Raw genomic sequence first — 20,826 nt, 5'->3', positions numbered from 1 at the left:
AGCGATGGGGCAGTGGGGCTGGGTGGGGGGATTTTGATAAATGACCTAGAGGGAAAATAATTATTACATTTTCCATAGTGGTCGTGTCTCGACATCCCCCCTCCCCGCCGGCCCACTACTCTTACCTGCAGCGGCCGCGCTGAAGTAATCTGTTTAAACTACTGATTTCATATTTTCCCTAAACAATAGGAGCATTTGAAGGGTGAGAGATTGTGAAGTAGAATGGGATGCAAGACTGCCTCAGACTTGTCAACACTTCTACATGATCAGCTCTTTTGTGTCAATCACGATGTCTAGCAACCTTTAGGAACTAGATTGCCACACCAGGAAGGACAGGTGAGTAGGGTGCATCCAGTTATATTAGAGAATGAATTTGGGATCTGCTTGAACACTACGGAATCAGTGATTCTCAGCCCAAAGTTTACTTGGGGTTAGCTAAGACAGAAGTGGAAGTGTGAGGAAATGTAATTGTGCCTGAAAGTAGGGAGCATGGAGGCTCATTTGTCAGTCTTTCACAGAAAAAGATGGTTGTATGACGGAACCACGCATAACATTACCATGCATGCCTTGAAAACATGGTCTTAGCAATGCATTAGTCTACACAATGCATGCGTTTACCACACAACCACACATATACCTTTACTTTGCATGCCTTTACAATGCCTTTACAATGCAAAGGTAAATATTTTTGCAGGTAAGTATAAAGACTTACATAGATGTGTGTGTGTGTGTGTATATATATTCACAGAAAAAAACATAGGTTTTAGGGGTGTTATAGTTAGCTGGACATTTCACTCGTACAAAACCATTGACATTCCTCCATTATAGTTAGTTGTACTAAGTATAACTAGCGCGCCCGCAATCCACTGCTGATGATGTCCCATATTACATCATTCATGACATGGTCAGTGACATCACTGATGACATCTCAAATGACATCACTGATGCTCGGATCCTACGAGCATCCCCCGATTTAAAACTAAATACATTGAGGGGCCCTGGGGATCCTTGTGGGACACCCTGAGCAGGCCTAGGGGGTTAGGGTGTTTCTACCGTGCCCCCTTTTAGCGTTTTGCAACATATTTTGTTTGGTTTCTTGGCTGCCAACACTTCCTGGTTTGGAGTGTTGACAGCCAATTAAAATACAGCTCATGCACGGCAGGGTGCGCGTAGGCTTGGCGTAGGATACGCGGACCCTCCGAGCTCATAGATATGTATGTACTTTTAACTGTCATTTTCTCAGGAACTACTGAACGGATTTACACCAAATAAGAAAAATGCACGAGTCTGAACCAAGGACTACCTCTTTGCCAAATTTGGTGTAATTCCGTTCAGCAGTTCGGGCTGTAGCTGCGGCTAAATGTCCTATGGGAAATTGTATGGGTAAAATGCGTTTTGGGATATATATATATATTGTGTTTCTTTATTTCTGCTTTTATGATTATTATCTAAAATAATCGAATAAAGCTTGTTGAACTATGCATATATATATACACACACACATACATATGTACGTAGATAGAAATATATATATATTTATATATACACACACACACACATGTATGTGGATATAAATATATATATATAAATAAATATGTATATATATATATATATATATATATATATATATATATATATATATATATATATATATATATGGTGGGAGGAGCGGGATCTGGTGGCCACACCGGGTTTTAATAATGTCCTGTACTGGATGAGATTTATTGATGATATTTTCTGTGTTTATCAGGGTGACACTACCAGTGCACAGCAGTTTGTCGACGCTCTCAACACCAACACCAGCAATCTTTTCTTCACTTCTAACATAAGCAGACACTCAGCCCAATTTTTGGATGTACAGGTTGACATCATTGGGAACAACATTGTAACCTCTTTACACCGAAAACCCACTGCTGGCAACATTATTTTACATGCCAGCAGCGGCCATCCCCGGCATGTAATTGAGAGTATTCCCTTGGGGGAACTTCTGAGATTAAAGCGAATCTGCAATAGTGAAGAAAAGTTTAAAAAAGGAGCATCAGCTATGCTGGAAGGTTTTAGGGCCAGAGGCTATAATGAGACCATCCTTTCAAAAGCAGTAACAAAAGCTCAGGAAAGGTCTAGAGTGTCTCTTCTGTCACCAAAATCTCCAGAGGCTGACAATAGTGATCAAACGCCCAGGCTCATTATTTCATATAGCCGTCAGCAAAGACAAATTAAAGCAATCATCAATAGGCATTGGCCTATTTTAAAAACTGATGGTGTTTTAAACTCTAGAGTATCTGACAAACCTGTTGTTACCTTTAAAAGAGCCTACAGCATGCACAGCAAATTAGTTAGATCTAGCCCGGAGCTAGTCAGTGGCAGTGACTGGCTCACCAAAAAGGGCTTCTTTAAGTGCAGCTCTTGCCGTGCATGCAAATTTGGGCAGAACACCACCCACTATGACAATCCTTTTTCCGGCACCAAGGTGGCAATTAAGGGCAACTTTAATTGCCGCACGGAGTTTGCTGTGTATGTCCTGACCTGCACCTGTGGCCTGAGCTATGTAGGTAGCACTAGGTCACAGGTGCATGTGAGGATATTGCAGCATCTCCGTGCAATAGTCAATCATGACTCCGCCTACCCCGTGGCTCGACACTTCGACATGGTTCACGCCAGGGACCTGGCGTGTTTAAAATATTATGTCATTGATGCAGTGCCCATTTTGAGACGGGGGGGACAGGGACAAAATCCTTAGAAGATTAGAGACTCAGTATATTGTGGCGTTGGATAGTAAACAACCAAATGGACTCAACGCAACTGAGGACTTACACAACTTCTAATAAGAAAGGGTTTTCTTAGCTTAGGAAACACCCTCTTTTTTAGATATGTCTCCCCTAGCAACACCTATGAGGGCGGAGCTTTCCTGGTCATTGAATTATTGACAACTTTGGCTACTTACATTGATTTCAGAATTTATTGATGATTCCGATTTCTGGTAGCCCACTGAGCTATTGAATCTATCACACATGTTGAACATTCAAAATTTGTATATATTTCATATACACTGACAATACGTGTGTTTTATCAACACTGCAATTTCTCCTTTTTTTTCTAGTCTTTTTTTGGGACTGTACATAATGTCACATATATTATTTTTCCCATTTAATTATTTTTGTCACCCACATTGGCACAAACACATAGGAGCACAAATTTAGAGGTGTTCATGTTACACCATGTGTAAATATTTAGTCACATATTCTTGTAAATATTTGTATATAGGTCTTAATATTTGTGAAATGTGTAAATTCATGAATTATGAATTTTTAATAAATATTATAGACATTAGCTCGTGGGCATTACACAATACAGTTGTCACCTATATGTAACATCGCATGATTTTAGGCCTTCATATTCAATTTTGATACTGGATTGCAATTTGCACAATTTGCATTAGGCACTTTATGTCTGTCTTTTAGACTATTGCATTCAGGCAGGGATCTTCCAGCACTAGTCACTTTTATAGCCCGTAGTTCGGGTATTTCTGCATTCAAGCAGTTACGATATTCTCTTAGGCCTTTAATGAAATTAGTGCAATACTGTTATTCTGGGAAAAGGACAATGTTCAAAAATGTTATAAAATATATTTTTGGTTTTTAACATTATGACTGATACCACATGCATTTATAATATGAATTATTGTATATATTGTATTATACACTATATGCATACATATATTATCTTTGTATTATAATGTTGTGATTTAGTGATTACACTAAGAATCAGTCGTCTGTATTTTCCATCTGAAGATTTGCACCTATTTCTATGTTTATGAACACAGTCATGTGATGCACGACAGGAGGTGTGGCCCTTGGGAAGGGTCAGGGAAAAAAGCATATAAATTTAAAGGCTGACTGTTTCAACGGTGTGTGAACAAGAGTACAATCTACTCAAAACGCGTCATTTGAAGGGTCCTAAATAAATATTGGTATGCTTAGGAAGCTGGGTACTGGGGCTTCCGCACTGGGTTATGTCCAAAGTAAGGTCGAAATGTTTCAGCCACAGTTTGCCCAGACCAGCAAGTCTGTTTCAAACATCAGAGTCTCAGAGACAAACAAAACGGACTAAACGCAGCCCGTGCACGGAGCCGCCATGATGGAACGGTCAGGTAACAAAATTTGGTGGAAACCTGCAACTAGACTGCAACTGCTCAAACATGTTGTTGTAATGCCTGTAATGAAATCATGCTAAATTAAGACCACAGAAAAATCAACAATACATCTGCTGCGGTGGGTCTGCAAATAATGAACAAGCCACTATACTGGTGCACACAAACACTCTGCCTCCCGTCTGCAGCTGCGGAATGGAATAAAAAAGTGTTAACCCACTAATTAAAAGACACTGTCTAACGCCGCAAGTAAAAGATCCAGTCCAGGTGGGCAGGGACAAAAGTGGACAAGCCTCCTTTACAATGAGAAGCCAACCGTTATCATTCACTATGACACAAGCCAGTAGAAATGGGTGGGGCTTCAAGTCCCCTTTGGAAAGCGTATTGATTACAAAAAGCCCTCGCAGAGCGAGGAGCGCATGCTCGCTCTAGCGCTAGGTCTGCAAGACCTAAAAAGTGGTGCAACTGCAGTGATAAAAGCACGGCAGTCCCAGCAGTGCTCCTCCAGTCAGGATCAGGGTAGCTAGGGGCAGAGGGGATACACTGGGACAGCGGTTACTTGTCCTCATTCTTTCCTCTGTTTATTCCCTATGAGGACAGCACTGTTGGTGCTTCATGCCCGTACCCAGCTGAAGAACAGACTGTCAACAGCCATGGCTGTGGGGCCACAGGTTACGAACAAATGGAAATGTGCAGTGACGTATGCCGTGACAGGGTATAGGCCGGGCGGCTCAATTCCTTTGAAAGCACCACTGTTAAATTACACGGACGGCCAGGTTCAAGTCTCGGCATCGCCTCAAGAACATATAAATTGGGCAAATCACCTAATCGCGCTGACAGCAATCATGTTAAGCACTCCATTACCTTGAGGTCAAGTTTGCGATAGAGGGGAAAGAATTTTACACACTTATTTTAATTTATTAATCACTGCCTCTTTGTGACGGAAATCCATGTTAGCTTACGCTACAGACAACTGTTCAAGAAATGGTAATCTCGAACCTGCAGCTTTGAACGTGAAAGCAGGCACAGCTGGCTGAATCTCAACAAAGCATGACATCCTGCCTCAAGTTGGACAAACTCAAGAAATAATATAGTGCTTACCGCGCAAGGACCGAAGTAAAGGAACCAGTAGCCATTGGAGGTCAAATGACGATATGGCCATACTAAGGAGGGACTAACAAGCCGATTAAGGAATCAGATGCCAGCATTTAAAAAGGAAAAAAGACATCAACCAATGAAAAATATGGGCGACGAGTGGGCGGAGCTTTTCTCATGTACTAAACTACAGCAGATTTTCACCAGAGCAACGCTTGTGTGCTGACTCTAGGCTTGACCTAAAAAAGACTTTCATGTGTCTGCCCTCTTGATGGGAAGCGGTGATTCACAGATGCCAATCACACTGATTCTGCCAGAGGAAAGGCAGATCTTTTTTTTTTAATGTAACTTCTTTTGGAAATCATCTGTTTCATGTTGACTCCAAACTGCCATTAGCACTACCCGGCCATAGCAGAGGCACTGGCAGCGGAGTTTGCTGATGATCACATAGTCAGGTGTGTACTCCACTCCAGAGTGCGGCTGGGGATGAAGAAGGCCTACATCCTCCTCTCGCCCCATGCCTTGGAGTATGAAAGCTGTAGTGAATGAAATTCATTTGTTTTCTGAGTGCTAGCCCTGCCTGTTTTCCAGGTGTCAGAACAAAGTGTAGAATACAAAAGCAATAAATGAGAGTGGCTGGACAAACACATGTTGTTAGTTCTTTAGTAAGGCCCTGTTCGCGGGTACCCGTCCTATCCCAGTGTGAACAGGGAAATCTTGGATTGGCTCTCGGAGATTTTGGTAGGCCCTGGATGGTGCAGAGTTTACTATTCTGCCAGGATGTAGGGCACTGCCAGGGCTATTGGATGGCATATTGTTCCTTCCATCCCTAATGCCAGGGGGCTCTGCAATGTTCTCTCTCATGCCATGGCCAGTGCCCTCTACTCCACGGCATTGGGTGGTGGAGTGCCTCCCATCCCTGGGCTCTTGATGATGCAGAGTTTCATCTGCCTCTCTTGAGACAGGGCAGAGGCCGGTGAGGGATTCACTGATGGGAGAGAGGCACTCTGAAGGCAAGCCAAGACACCAATCGATGGTGCAGTATTTCACCTGACCCTCTCCTGCCTGGATGAAGCACGAAGTGGAGATCCACATGGTCATTTGGGGTGAGCTGTTTCACTTGCCCTACTCAGGACAGTACACGGTGCAGAGTTCTACATGACCATCCCCAATCAGGTCAGCGGGCGGTGCCAAGTCGCACCTGACCCTCAAAGTCTGGTGAATGTACCTCCAAGGCATATGCTACCCATTGAGGAACACAGACAGGTTAGATTAAATGGGTTTCCTATAAAGTCTGGTAGCTTCAATGTACTGAAGCCAAAAGGGTTTTCAGTGTACTGACCGATTGAGCTACAATGCCTCTTATAAAGAGTGGATCCTTGTACCCCTTCAGTGCACATTACATAACCCCCTCGCATCTGAGGTTATGTCTGCTTTGTGGGTAACTATTTGGCAGGAAGCGGTGGCTTGTTAGGTACCCTCAGGTCACTCATACCTCCACTCCTGACTTAGAGAGTTACTCCATTCCTTAGGGTCAGACCAAGCATGAGCTTGGTGCATTGGGTATGTTTGAGGGAGCCCATCCCTAAATTCAGGTGGTGGTTCAGTATAGTGCTTAATGATCCTGATGAGGCTGCACAGCTCTTCGATTGCCTCAGATTTCAAGGCACCATGTATGGAGTGTGTAGTCTTCAAGGGTATGAGTAGTGTGGTTATGCCCGTGGTTGAGGTGTTGGGAAGGGGCACCAGGTGATGCTAGAGGCAGACACTGATACCTGCTTTTAAAGGCTGTTTATAGCTTATAACAGACTTGAGAGTCACTCGCTAGAATGGAGGGATGAGTTGGCTCTGTCAAGATTCGAACCTGTGATGTGTAGGTGAGGCTCTGGGCTTTGTGCCAAATGCTTTAGCCAGCTATGCGACTCCAGTTCCAGATCCATTACACTGGAGGAGTGCATGATGTTCAGTTTACTCTGTTGGTCTGGCCTTAGTCTTCAGTAGGTTGTGCTGGACACAGTTGTTCTTACTGTGCCGAGTCCCCACTCTGGAGCCATGCTGATGTGGCTTCAGATTAGAGGTGCAGTGGTGGTTGTGTGAAGTTTCCCAGTGGTCTCACAAGCCCCTTAGTTGTAGGCCTTCCTTTTTTCCCACAACCTATTATCCAGTGACTCGATAATAGGTTGTGGGATGGGCAGATTTTCGATAATGTGGCGCTGTGCTGTTTTATATATATGGGGTTCATTTGTACTCTCTTTGGATTTGGATAATCTTTGGTTAATCTGCCTTTGGTTTGTGCATACCTAGCATTTCTCCTAGGCTTGTGATAATATTTATGACTGAATAAAACATGGCGCTTGTAATAAGTGTGCCAATAAACATACAGTCACTCATTATAAAAAAAGAAATTATTAAAAACAAATAAATTAGCTTAAAGTACAGCAAAACTTGAAAGTCTGAGTTTATAAAATACAACATAATTATTAACATGTTATCTTCCCTATAGATGCGTACCTTCTCTATGTATCTCTATGTTTTTACTTTACTCCTACTGTAGAAGAAGAAAGAAAACTTTGACTTACTCCGATGCACTACTCTACACTTCACCCTATACCTTTCTTAATATAGACTTTACCTTCACTCTCTCACTCATCCCAAACCTTATTCTATTGCTATGATCTCTAAAATACGTCTTTCTTGAGTCTTCCTACCTTTGTCCCTCGTTGTGTCAGCCCAAACCTAGTTTTCCTACTATGCTCTACCAAGGAACCCTCTCTTAAATTCTTCTCTCATATATCCCGCCTTTGACTCATCCCAAACCTCATTTGACTACTATGATCTACCAAATAGCACTTTCTTGACTCTTCCCTCTCCTATCCTTCCATTATCCTATTCAATCCAACTAACATAATCACATGTCCACTGCTCAAATTAACTCAAGTTTCCCTATATAAATCCTCCACTAATCTTTTTTAGGTTCAGGAGTTTTGTGCTACTCACTGAAAGCGCATCAACACATTGTCAGGGGTAGTACGTGCTACATAAATACAATTATACTTACAATATATATAGCACTCTACAAGCTTTGAGCATTTGCCACTGCACTGTCCAACTTAGTAGTAGGCAAAGGTCATCCCAGTTTTTCCCATGTTGATAGACAGCTTACCAAAAGGCGCGTTCCCAACTGATGTTGGTGACAAGGTCTTTATGCAGAGGTAAATTAGGGCATCTCCACCCAACAAGGAATTTCTAGCTAAGAAGAAGTACCCTTGTTTGGTGGAGATTCACTTCGTTCTAATCTTGTCATCTTCTCTATAGGATTATTCACGTTATCACAGTTACTGGATGAAGACGCTCGAAGAACAATCACATTGCTGAAATTAACAGCACACAAAGTCACTGGAGACATTTCCTTCTGGCCCTTTACACAGCTGTAATGTAGAATATACACAAGACATTGATCCAACGAGGTAGCACTTACTGATTAACCAAAAGAAATGACTCCAGTTTGGTAGACATTTTGTGAAAAAATGTGGACTCTTGTTGGATAAATGAAGCTCCATCCTGGTCTTAATCACAGAAATTTAACCTGAACAGGAATCACTTACAAATAAAAACATAGCCGGTGCCCCAGTTGAAGCTGCACTTCTTAAAGGACAAATGATCCTAACTTCTTGGGCTTGGCAAAGACAAAGCAAGTTTGTTTACTTGCAATTCCACTTTCAAAAATTATCCAAAATCCTTGACATAGGTGAATGCATTGTTGATCTAAAAGAGCACAATCTCTTCTGTAATGACTCTGATGAGTGGTTCTTATTGTCTCCTGGCGAAAACAGAGTCCATGGCTTTCCATTTAAAGTGTATGCAAATATGTAAAATCACTTACAAGCTCTGTACGTTTGGCGCTGCTCTGTCCACCTTAGTAGTAGGTAGAGGTCTTCCCGCCTTTTCCCATGTTGATGGGCAGCTTACCAAAAGGCCCCCAAGCGTGTTTAATAACGATAAATATAAGTATAAAGTGTATTTATAAAGTTTTACAAGTCAGTAATACTAATTTGAACTTATTGGTGAAATTGTAGTACAATTTATACTAAAAAGACAGTGACATTCACTGGAAAACCCAAAGTTTACAGGGGTGTTATAACTAGGAATTCATTTGAAAAAGGGTACAGGGGAGTGGTTAGTTAGGTACAGATTACACACAGACAAAACCATAGAATTTCAGCTGGGTTGTCGCAGCCCAGCACGGAGGAGAATGGGCTGAGCCACCCCTGTTGGCCCAACCATCCAGCGAGTGCATTATTACTAAACTTTGTACTCCACGACGCAGATTAAAAACTTTTTACATACTTACATTTTACTTGTATTTTAAATGTTTTCGTTGAACTTCTTAGTGACTGGTACAAGTTATTTTTTTCAGGTGGGATTGTTAATCCCTTGTCTCGGCTAGAACATGATTAAACGCAAAGCAACAGAACCATCACAAGACATATTAAAGGGTCGGAATGTACCTATGAATGCGGCTGAAAATTGCATGCTAAATGATCTCAATATTATTATAGAAGAAGCTGAATCTATTTTGGCTACTGACCGTAATTTAGTGAACTCTTAACAAAATAACATCCTTCTTTACTGAGAAACAGGCAAGCAATTTCAGTTCCATTAATAATAAACAATTTTGCTCAATATCTGGTACTGCGCCTTGCTAGGAACCTTTTTCTAGTGAAACCCCAAATGCTGCTATTGTAAATAGTGGACATGATTCAAATCGGATTATGATTGAGCTATTAATTACCCCTATATCACCTTGCTTTGTTTTGCAGTCCAGCAATCCATGTTCCAACAGATTCACACCACTTGTGAGACTCACCATTGACACCACAACCGATTTTATTGACTCTCACACGCAGACAAGCAAAGAGAGTGGATTATTTAATTTATTGCATGGACTAGACCAACTCATCTATGCAATCAGGGATAATAAACTACAGGTTGAAAAGGTAAAGACTAGGATTGAAGAAGCATTAGTGAAGGGTAATATTATTACAAGTCTTGAAGGACCCCCAACAGTGATTAATCCTTTGTCTTCAAAGGACTGTTATACGTACAAGACGACAAGGAGAAATTCAATACAGAACCAAGGGGCATATTTCCAACAAGTAGTGATATTTATTACTAAATAGGCTTAGCGACTATTTTTTTAATCGCTGCCTATCGCTGGATATGTTAGCGGAGAAAACATGCTATTAGCAACGTTTTTCTCCACTGTGCTAAAATATGGAGCGATAGCGGCGAAATGCGTGAATATCACTGAGAATACAGCGATATTCACGCATTAGCGATGAAATGCTCTTAGCCATGTTATCCACCTCCCAATCGATAACATGGCTAAGAACTGGTCTCAGAAAAAAGGGGGGAGAAAAGGAGGATAAACAAAACTAGGTCAGCCTCCAGTCTATATCAAAAAGTCAGGAACCCACAGTAATGGGTCCAGAGACCTAGTTTGTGTGTATGGTAACTGCGTAATTCTGTCAGTATCTACCATAAGAAGAAAGAAAAATTTCTTTCTAGAGTCCCCTCACTCACCGGGGTTTCCCCACGGTGACATGCTTCATCATTGGGGCCATCCCAGTTCTCTACGAAAAGGGGCGTGCTGCGACTAGCGAACTACGCAGGAGCACTGTATTTGTGAAAGGCTATTATTTTAATATGCGGTCGGGTGAGGATCCAGCAGGTAATACCGAGTGGTTTCGCCGATAAGGAACAATCAGCCTTATTCATGAAGGGGCCGTTTTGCGAGCCCCTAATAGCGAATCATAGCGATTCGCTATTAAGGACTCGCAAAACGGTAATCATGTAGGAATCGCATAATAAAATGCGATTCCTACTGATTCCTTATTTGCGATTAGCAAATTGCTAATCGCAAATAAGGAATAACTCGCCATTCATTCCTATGGGCCAAAAGGCCCATAGGAATGAATGGGGAGTATTCCTTATTTGCGATTAGCAATTTGCTAATCGCAAATAAGATTGCGATTTGAAAGGTGCCAGGGGTGTCCACAGGACACCCTGTAGCACCCCTCAAATGATCTGTGGCACAGGTGTTGCACACACACATGTCCAAAGGACATGTGTGTGTGTAACATGCAACTCAGAAAAATGCATTTAAATGCATTTTTCTGAGTTTTCGCAATTTACCGCGAGGTCTGACCTCGCGGTAAATTGCGCCTAGAAATAGCGAAATCGCAAATTGAAATAGGATGTTGAATAGCATTTAAGGAATCTCAAATAGAGATTCCTTAAATGTCATTTCCTCGCACATTTGCGACATCGCAATTAGCGATTTTTGCTTTTGGGATGCTGAATCCCAAAAGCAAAAATCGCACTCGCAAAGGGCCGGATTCTCAGAATCCGGCCCTTTGCGAGCCGATTTAGCCTTCATGAATAAGGCTGTAAGTTTCCACGAGGTGATCCCGCCCTCGCCTAAGACCATGAAGTGCAATTTAGCACCAATACAAATAAGCCATTGAAATACAAATCGTATGTATAAAAACGCATGTTTTAAATTAACAGCGCAATAGGGAAATATCAAATCAATCCTATTTATTTAAATATAGGAGTGGTAAATACAGGGCTGGACCCTGTATGGTCCTGATGGAAAGCTTGGGGAGCTTGAAACATGTTGACCACAAAACACTGATCTAGCCCAATTCAAGGTTAGATAACAATGTTACCCCATTTTAATATACCAAACTAGGAGCAGAATAAATTGTTGAGGCCCACTAGTAAGGTATTTTTAATCAAACAACCACTCCACCATCACAACACTTTACACCACACATAGCCTTTCACAAATACAGTGCTCCTGCGTAGTTCGCTAGTCGCAGCATGCCCCTTTTCGTAGAGAACTGGGATGGCCCCAATGATGAAGCATGTCACCGTGGGGAAACCCCGGTGAGTGTGGGGACTCTAGAAAGAAATTTTTCTTTCTTCTTATGGTAGATCCTGACAGAATTACGCAGTTACCATACACACAAACTAGGTCTCTGGACCCATTACTGTGGGTTCCTGACTTTTTGATAAGAACTGGTCTGGGCAGGTGTTAGTATTTGGAGATATTCGCGCTTAGCACGAATATTTCCAACGCTACGCCTGCCTTGCTAATAGGCAATAGCGACGTTAGCGACTGCTTTCAGTCGCTAACTGGTTGGGTACGCCCACTTTGCATGTCATTAGCGATAAACATCGCTGACATGCAAAGCGGGCCCCAAATCGCTCGCTATCGCCTAAAAGCTGTCGCTAACATCAGTTAAGCTGTCGCTAACTGATGTTAGCGACAGCTTTTAGGCGATAGGCAGGAGCGATCCTGCCAGATACAGTGTGTGACCGGCGTATCCAGAGTATCCTCAAACTCCCCGCGGACCAGTCACCATTCTGGCTGCCTAACCTACACGGCGCCATTAATTACGCCGGACAACTGGATTTCCCTTGAGGAAAAAGAAATCAATCCAAAATTATTCACCTCGCAGACCGCGACCTAGACGGTGCCTTTAACCACGGCTTTAATCGGAATACAAAACCTCACGCGATCCCATCTGGCATCTTGGAGCCCAAGAGCCCACAACTATAAGATACCAGTCATCCCTCTTAATTAGTGCTTCGGTCGAGGTCGCAAACTTACCAAGTTACCATTTTTTAACCATACGCGACGCAATTAACGCGTGCAGTAAATGGTGGCACCGGCACAGTGCACACAAGCATCGACTCTGGTGTACCATTTGCCAATTTTAAAGCAAATCAAAGGTGATGCCATGACCCCGGTACCTGCACAGAGTTCGCAAGCATCGTCTTAAATATTGCCCCATATCAGAGGTATACCTCAGAGATGGGCATTGCTCTGCAGTTCCAATATTGAGGCCACTCCAATTGAAGAGACCTCTATCACGGACGCAAACTTGGCGTTTAAAAAACTTTATTCAGGCAAAATTATTTTCAAGTCCTGAAGATGATCCCTTTATAACCGAGCCTGGGATCGAAACGTCGACTCCTTTTTGTGTAATTCATACATGTGACCCTACTGCATTATTGTATGTATGAGTAACTCCAGGATACACTGCCAATTCAAATCCATATCAGTGACCTGCAAGCTCACCCTGTTTGCCTGATATTTCTTTCACCTACTGTTCCTTTCACTTCCTCCCCACGTACGGCACAGGACTGTGCCCTAGTGTAACCCTATTGTTTTGGGTTATGTGTTGTATCTTTAGATCAAACAACCTATCAAATCAATAAAAATTCCCTGCCCGGCTGGACAAGGGATTGTGAACTATATAGTAGCCCATTGTGGTCTAAACAATATCTTTGTTTTCTCTTATTCTTATATGCTAAGGACCTCTTGTCACTTTGATAAACACAAATGGAAAGAGACATTGGATGTCCAGTCATGAAGCTTTCTGCAAGACATCTGACAAAATAGAAACTGTGACCATTGGAGAATCATGATCACAGAAAATAAAACAAATAGTGGTGGCTGTAAGCAAGGTAAGCAAGGTAGCATGGGTGGAAGAGAAGATGGCACCAAAAGAATTTATAAACTGAAACCAGTGTTCAACTAGCAGCATTTTGCATTTAGAGGCTAATGAGGAGAGAATAATGCAAGAAAAGTGGCCTATAAATGAGTTTTAGGTTTTACTGCTGCACCAGAAGGAAGCATGTTCAGGGGCTTCATGAATGACTTTTTAACAAGTACTGCAAATCCTGGTAAACAGTAGGCATGTGCACAATTTCTTTATTATGTGGGTATAAAATTATGGAAAACCTGAATAATGGGCTACTTATATCTCAGGAAATGCTCCCCTTTTTCTTATCTTATGACAACTGTTTATCGTTATTTTATGGTACAGATGGATCTAGCAGAAATAGCTGGATTGAGCTGTGATATTAGGTGTGCACTACATGCGCTGTCCTATCAATGTTCTCCACGTGACTCACAGAAAAGGAAGAGGGGTCAGTCATGAAGGAAAAGTATGCATGATCCTTTATACCTCGTTTAGAGAAAGAGCAAATAGTTATCTTGTGAGTAATCGCATTGCAAATGTCTCAATTGTCTTGTTGAAATCCGTCCTTGTGAAACACAATCAAACACCCTTAGTGTAGGATCGGGATCACATGTTTGATACTACTTCACGCACCATAAGTAAAGAATAAGCCCAAGAATGGGACTTCCTAAGAAAGCTGTAGCCAGACCGCAGATTATAGATTGAGGCTTCGAGGGCCAGATGTACAAAAATCTCATTTGTAATTTCATGATTGCGTTTTTTGAGAATCACAATTTGAAATTGTGAATCCAAATGCACTTATGATTTGCAGCAATGTGTTGTGACTCACTTATAAATTTCGGTAATCATAAATTGTGCTTACCAAATTTGCGATCCCAGTTGTAAATTGGGAACGCGACCACAGAGAAAAAATGCACTTCCTGATTCTGTGTAATGACCTCAAAACCAGCAAGGGCTCATTTTAAGCCTGGAAAGCAATCAGAAAGGAGGTAGTGCATAGCTTCTAGTGCAAATTGTGATTTAGAGGAGCAAGCCACACCTTTCTGTACCAGCAATGGCCAGCCGAGAAGTAGAGAAGCAGTCAGGGGACAGAAGAAGAAAACTCAAAGCTCTCAGGAAAATAATTTGAGATTGTAACAGAGGAGTGCTGCAATAACCATGACTTCCTGTTTGGTAGATTCTCCATGACTGTCCAAAAGGGGCAGAAAAAGAAAATATATTAGTAAATGCAGCAGAAAATCAATCCTGTTGGAATAATGCAGCGATCTATTGAAGAAGTCAGGAAAAGATGGTGCAAACTCAGGTTGCCACAATGGAGAAGGTTGCGACTTTGCTGAGTGAGTGCCGGGCAACAGGAGGTGGCCCTTTATTTTGCCCCCACTCACTCCACACGCATTACATTTGGTATCATACACAGAGTTTTTAGTAAGAGTTGTAAAACGACCCTCATAGGACTTTATGGGACATGAATATTTTTTTAAGAAAATGATATCAAATAGTAAGACGTTGTTTTCACTCATGCCAAAAATAATTGTAAGTCCATTCTTTAAACAGGCGAACCTGGGGAAGACAATGACAACTGTGGAGGGACAGGATGACTCAGTCATGGTAGTAGAGGATCCCATTGAAATGGACAGTCAGCCAACCACACAATTGGCCATTCTCCCCACAGTACCTATCATTTGATGAGGACAATGTACAACAGCCTAATAGTCCAATCCTGCAGGCAGGTTTGAGGCCATGAAAGCAGTGTGTCTGAGTGCAATCTCACACTCTGTGCCATGAGGCTTCTCTTGGCATTGTCTGCAGTTACAGCTGTAAATACCCTGTTGCTTGTTGTGTTTGACGGTTCCATGCTGCAAGTTCTGTGTCTGTAAAATATACACTTAAAAATAGTTAATAAAAAACTGCAACATGTGAAGCAATGTATTTCATTTTCTGGAATAATGTGACTGTTAGAAATGGGGATCTCTAGTTGGCAGAGGTAGGTACCTTCGTCCAAATAGGGACCATTGCTTCTAGTCAGGGTAAGGGGAATATACTCCTAAAATAACCCCTGCTGTCCCCCTTGGTAGCTTGGCACGAGCAGACAGGCTTATCTCAGAGGTAGTGTTTAAAGCAATTGTGAACACATACAGTAATACAGTGAAAACACTACGAATGGACACAAGCCAGTTTAGAAAAATAAGTCTTCTTTATCTAAACCAAAACAAGACCAAACAACAAAAACCCACAATACAGTGTTAAAAATAAGGCTTTCAAATGGTAGAAATAGTTCAGGTCAATGCAAGCTGTAAATGCAACACTTTTCTCACAAAGTACCTTGAATGCGTAACGCAAAACAAACAAAATGGCCGCCGGCAAGATGATGCGTCGGTTCCTTACATGCAGGGAAGGTGATGCGTTGGTTCCTTGCTTCGGGGGAGGTAATGCATCAGTACCTTACTGCAGCGCAGGTGAAGTGATGCATCGGTTCCTTACCGGAGAGGAGGTGATGCATTGGTTTCTTACTGAGTGGAGAGGTGATGCGTCGGTTTCTTACTGTGTTCTGCAATGATGCAACAGTCTTGCATCGGTATCGGTGTGGTGACCTCAGACTTTGGAGATCGTTGCGTCTGAAGTATTGTGCGGTGATTTCTTAAGCCACAGCATGCACTGCGTCGGATTCTTCGGTGATGCATCCTAAACAGGTGCGGATGCAACAAGCTTTTTCGATGTTATGTTGATTTTCCTAGTGGCAAACAGTCTCAAGAGTTCTTAAACAGCAGCAGGCACCTCTTTGCAGTTTGGAATTCCTGGTAAGGAAATTCAGGGAAGCTGGTGGTGAAGTCTGTGTGTCCCTGAGTCTTCAGAACAGGAGACAAGCTCAGTTTCAAGCCCTTCGAGATCTTCTTGGAAGCATGGGACAAAGCAAACAGCAAAGTCCTTTTTCTCATTTCCTTGGCAGCAAGCATCCACTGCAGGATAACCCCAGACAGCAAACATCACAGGGGCAGTATTCCTCGTCAGCTTCTCCGGCTCTTCTCCTTGGCAAAGGTTCCTCTTGATTCCCAGAAATGATCTAAAAGTCTGGGGGCTGGGCCCCTCTTGTTATAAACCAAAATAATTTGTTCTCTGAAGGCAGAGAGTGTCTGTCTCCAGACAAAACCAGTTCTGCCCTCACTGGTGCAGCTTCCTGGCAGGAGGTAGAGACAGCATTGTTGAAGTCAGACCAGGCCTATTCAGGTGAAAGGAAATCTCCTCTTCCTACTCCAAATGCAGCCCAGGTCCATTCAGCCCAGCCCTGACTTATCAGACGTCTGGAGCGGTTGTCTCTCTCCAGCCCCTGTTATCCAAAAGCCAGACATGCGATACACGCACATCACGCAGAGGCACACTGGATAGTTAGGCAACAAACTACCTACTTTCGAAAAGTGGTATTTTCAAACCCCGAATGAAAAAATCAACCTCACTAAAAGATGCACTTTAACGTTCTGAGTTCAGGCATGCCACACTTTATTTTTCTACCTTGTTTGCAGGGCCAGTTATGTTTATAAGATATTATAAACAAACTCCCCAGTGTGTCCTATGGGAACAGGTAGCCTTGCAATAGTGAAAAACAAAATTGGCAGTATTTCACTATCAGGACATGCCAGACACATCAGGGCATGTCCTACCTTTCACTTTCAATGTACCCTGCCCACAGGGACACCTTGGGCCTACCTTAGGGGTGACAATATGTAGAAAAAGGAAGGAATAGGGACTGGCAGGTTTGTGACTGCACGCAGGCTCTGCAATGGCAGGTCAGAGCTACATTTTACAGTCTGCTTCTGTGGATGGCACAATCATTGCTGCAGCCCAATAGCAGCATTTGTTTTACGGCCCTGGACACACACAATGCACTATACAAGGGTCTGAGAAGTATATCAAATATGCCAATCGTGGAATCACTAATTCATAGCACAAATTTACCAAGGGAGCACTTACACTTTGGCAATGAACAACAGTGGCAAAATGCCCAAAGCATCTAGACCAGCAAGACGGAGTCTAACACACAGCAAAAACACAGGAAGCACCAGCAAAAAATTAAAGGGAGACCCACACCAATGGTGCCAGGTCTAATAGTGGCCAATCAATTACCTGAAAAATAAGAAAATATGGACACTAAAACAGACAGCTTCATGAACGCTCTTGAAAAAATGATGCCCACAAAAGGCAGATGAACACCAATTGAAGGCACAGAGAGAGAATCACGACATCACAAATGGATGGGTTAACTGTGGAATAGGCAATGTCAGGCAGAGATAGGATATCAAGTAAACCAAATGCTTTATTTAAATATAGTTCACAGTCCTATTGTGACATAAGCGGTAATCAATAGAGTTCCAGTTTGTTTGTTCCGAGGACTTTCTTCCTTCTTAACTTCAGAGGAAATTGGTCTGTAGGAGGGTCTTCCCTGGTAGTTGCGTGACTCAGCCCAGTTAGAGGAAACAAAAGATAAAGAAACAAAACACTTTTTTAGTATAATGGCTCTCCGGCCTCTTTTCTTTACTGGGAAGGGAGTGAGGGAAATGTACCTAACCGCCACCAAGTGATTCGCCGCTAGCGTATGACTAACTCAGTAGCGAGACCATGTAGGTTTTCCAATGCTTAACTCTTTCCCGCCCCGATGACTGGTTTACTCCCCACGGAGTGCCCCCACGAGAATAGCCCGTGAAGTCGAGCACGTACCTCTGGTAGCCACGTTCTTCCAGGAACATGGCTGGTAATGGCCCGATGCTGGATAGGGTCTGGCTCCCCTCTTGGCTTTCCTGGCCCGTCGCGTCTCTGCTCAGTGTACGGTAGGTCCAGGTCGTCGTCTTCTACAGGGCTGGAATTACAGGTCTCCGGTATTGGCGTCTCTGGTCCCATTTGTTCCGATGTTGCTCCGACTTACGCACTTCCTTCAAGTGCCTCCCTTGAGTCCTTATAGGAGGTTAGTGGGTCATGTGACACCGTCACATGAGGTGTGTCGACATCGAGGACAGGAATCTTAAAGGGACCGTAGTCCTCCTCCTGGAACTGCTCCAATGGCGAGTGTGAACAGAACACAGGAGATACATGACGGGGAAGAGACCATCTATTCCCTCGTCCTCCCGATCAGGTACATCGTGACACAAACCCATTCAATTGGGTGATTCGCACATGCCACTTCAACCTTATTGAGGCTGCAGTTAAGTTTCCATGTGAAAATGGGCCACTTTAGTGGGGGTGTCCCAAGGGGCTTATAGTTAGTGGGGTAGCTACCTAATCTCAAGATAGTGAGGAAATCTCTAGTGTAAACAGCATCTCTGGACAGATGCATGCTCACTGCGATGCAGCAGCAGCCATACTCCTGCTGCACAACATGTGGGTACAACCCTTTCGGGACGCAACTGCAAGAAGTTCTAAAGGTCACAGTACAGGATTTCCCAAAAATGCTGTATATTTGTATTTTTGGTGATGTAACCAACATTTGCTGTGAGCATTATGTATCATTTGCAACTAAATGTTAAGAATTTGATTGAACAATTAAAAAAATTGACATTACAATTTGCTTCACTTTGAAGCACCAATCAAGCACTGTAAATGTAATTGTATTTATAGTTTCACAAATTACTTACTTTGAAAAGTAATTGTTGGCAATGTGGTCCTGGTGCCATCTCCCCTCCACTGCTCTACTCTCTTCTGTTGGCTGCTGAACAAGTGGCTCATGATCCTGATCCTACGAATCTGAGTCTGACACAGTGATATGTAGGCCTCTCCTGGTTGCAATGTTATGTAAAATAGCACAAGTTGCCACTATCTTGGATGCGGTACATATTGTAAGGCTCCACCACCTTTATGTAGCTACCGAAATTGAGTTTTCAGCAAACCAAATATCCTCTCAATGACACCCCTTGTGCGATGATGTGCTGTGTTGTATCGCCTTTAATTATGTTTTGTAAGGGATAGGTATGGTGTCAAAATCCATGGAGTTACGGTCTACATACTATCAATTAAAACACAAAAATAACCGTGAGCTTTCTTTTTTTTTACAATTGATAACTACAAATGTGTCATATTTATTATCATTACCTAACAAATATCCTCATCAAACTCCCCTCTTTCCAGATGTCTGTATTTTGACCTGTGCCTAAACATGAATGAGTCATTGGTGCTTCCTGGGTATTATGACACAATGGCAATTATTAAATAGTTTGCATCACACACCACTTGGATATTGAGAAAATGTGTGCTTTCCTGCTTCTAGAAAAATGTTCTAGATGAGATGGAGGGCAAATAGGAGCATGTGTTCTGTAAATACACGACATGACATAGGGACATTTGACAACCCTGTAACATTTTAATTTAGTTGATTGAATTTCCCATGCATTTCTGGGTAGGTATTTGTAGCTGTTGATATAGAGAAGCATGGCATCTAGAAATCTGTGCAAAAACTGTGAAACTGACATTTGAGAAGCCCCACTAGTAACAGCAATCACACTCTGGTAACTGCCAGAGTCCAAAAGGTGTGAAGAGAACAATACTTGAGGGTGGGGTGGGACAGGATATTGCTTTCTTTACTTGGTTTTAAAATTGCAATAATCTCTAATATTACAGTGCTACTGGAAAATGGTCAGCCTAACTCTGAAAATCCTCCCCTGTCTCTGATTCCTCCTTTTCTGAGCTGCCAGTATTCACATCCTCCTCGCAATCACATACAAAGTGACGACTGTGAAAACCCCTGGTGCATTATGTGCCAGCTTTTATAGTTTGCACACAGTTACCACCTAAAATTATTTGATGGCACATTGCATGTGCAAACAGATCTTTTTGGACCTGGCGCTGATTTCGACAGCCATGGACATACTGTTTGCGAGGAGCAATTATAGATTATATAACCGTGATTCACAAAATTTGTTCACAAAAAATACAGTCACATCACAAAAAACTAATTGTGAATGGCTTTCATAAGAGCGCAAATAACCACTTTTGCCGTCGCCAAGCCATTTACGACCAATTTACAAATTACAAATGTTTTGTACA

Source organism: Lissotriton vulgaris, chromosome 11 (assembly GCF_964263255.1).
Source record: "Lissotriton vulgaris chromosome 11, aLisVul1.2, whole genome shotgun sequence".
In the NCBI taxonomy this organism is placed as follows: domain Eukaryota; kingdom Metazoa; phylum Chordata; class Amphibia; order Caudata; family Salamandridae; genus Lissotriton; species Lissotriton vulgaris.
This window is presented reverse-complemented; position numbering follows the sequence as displayed.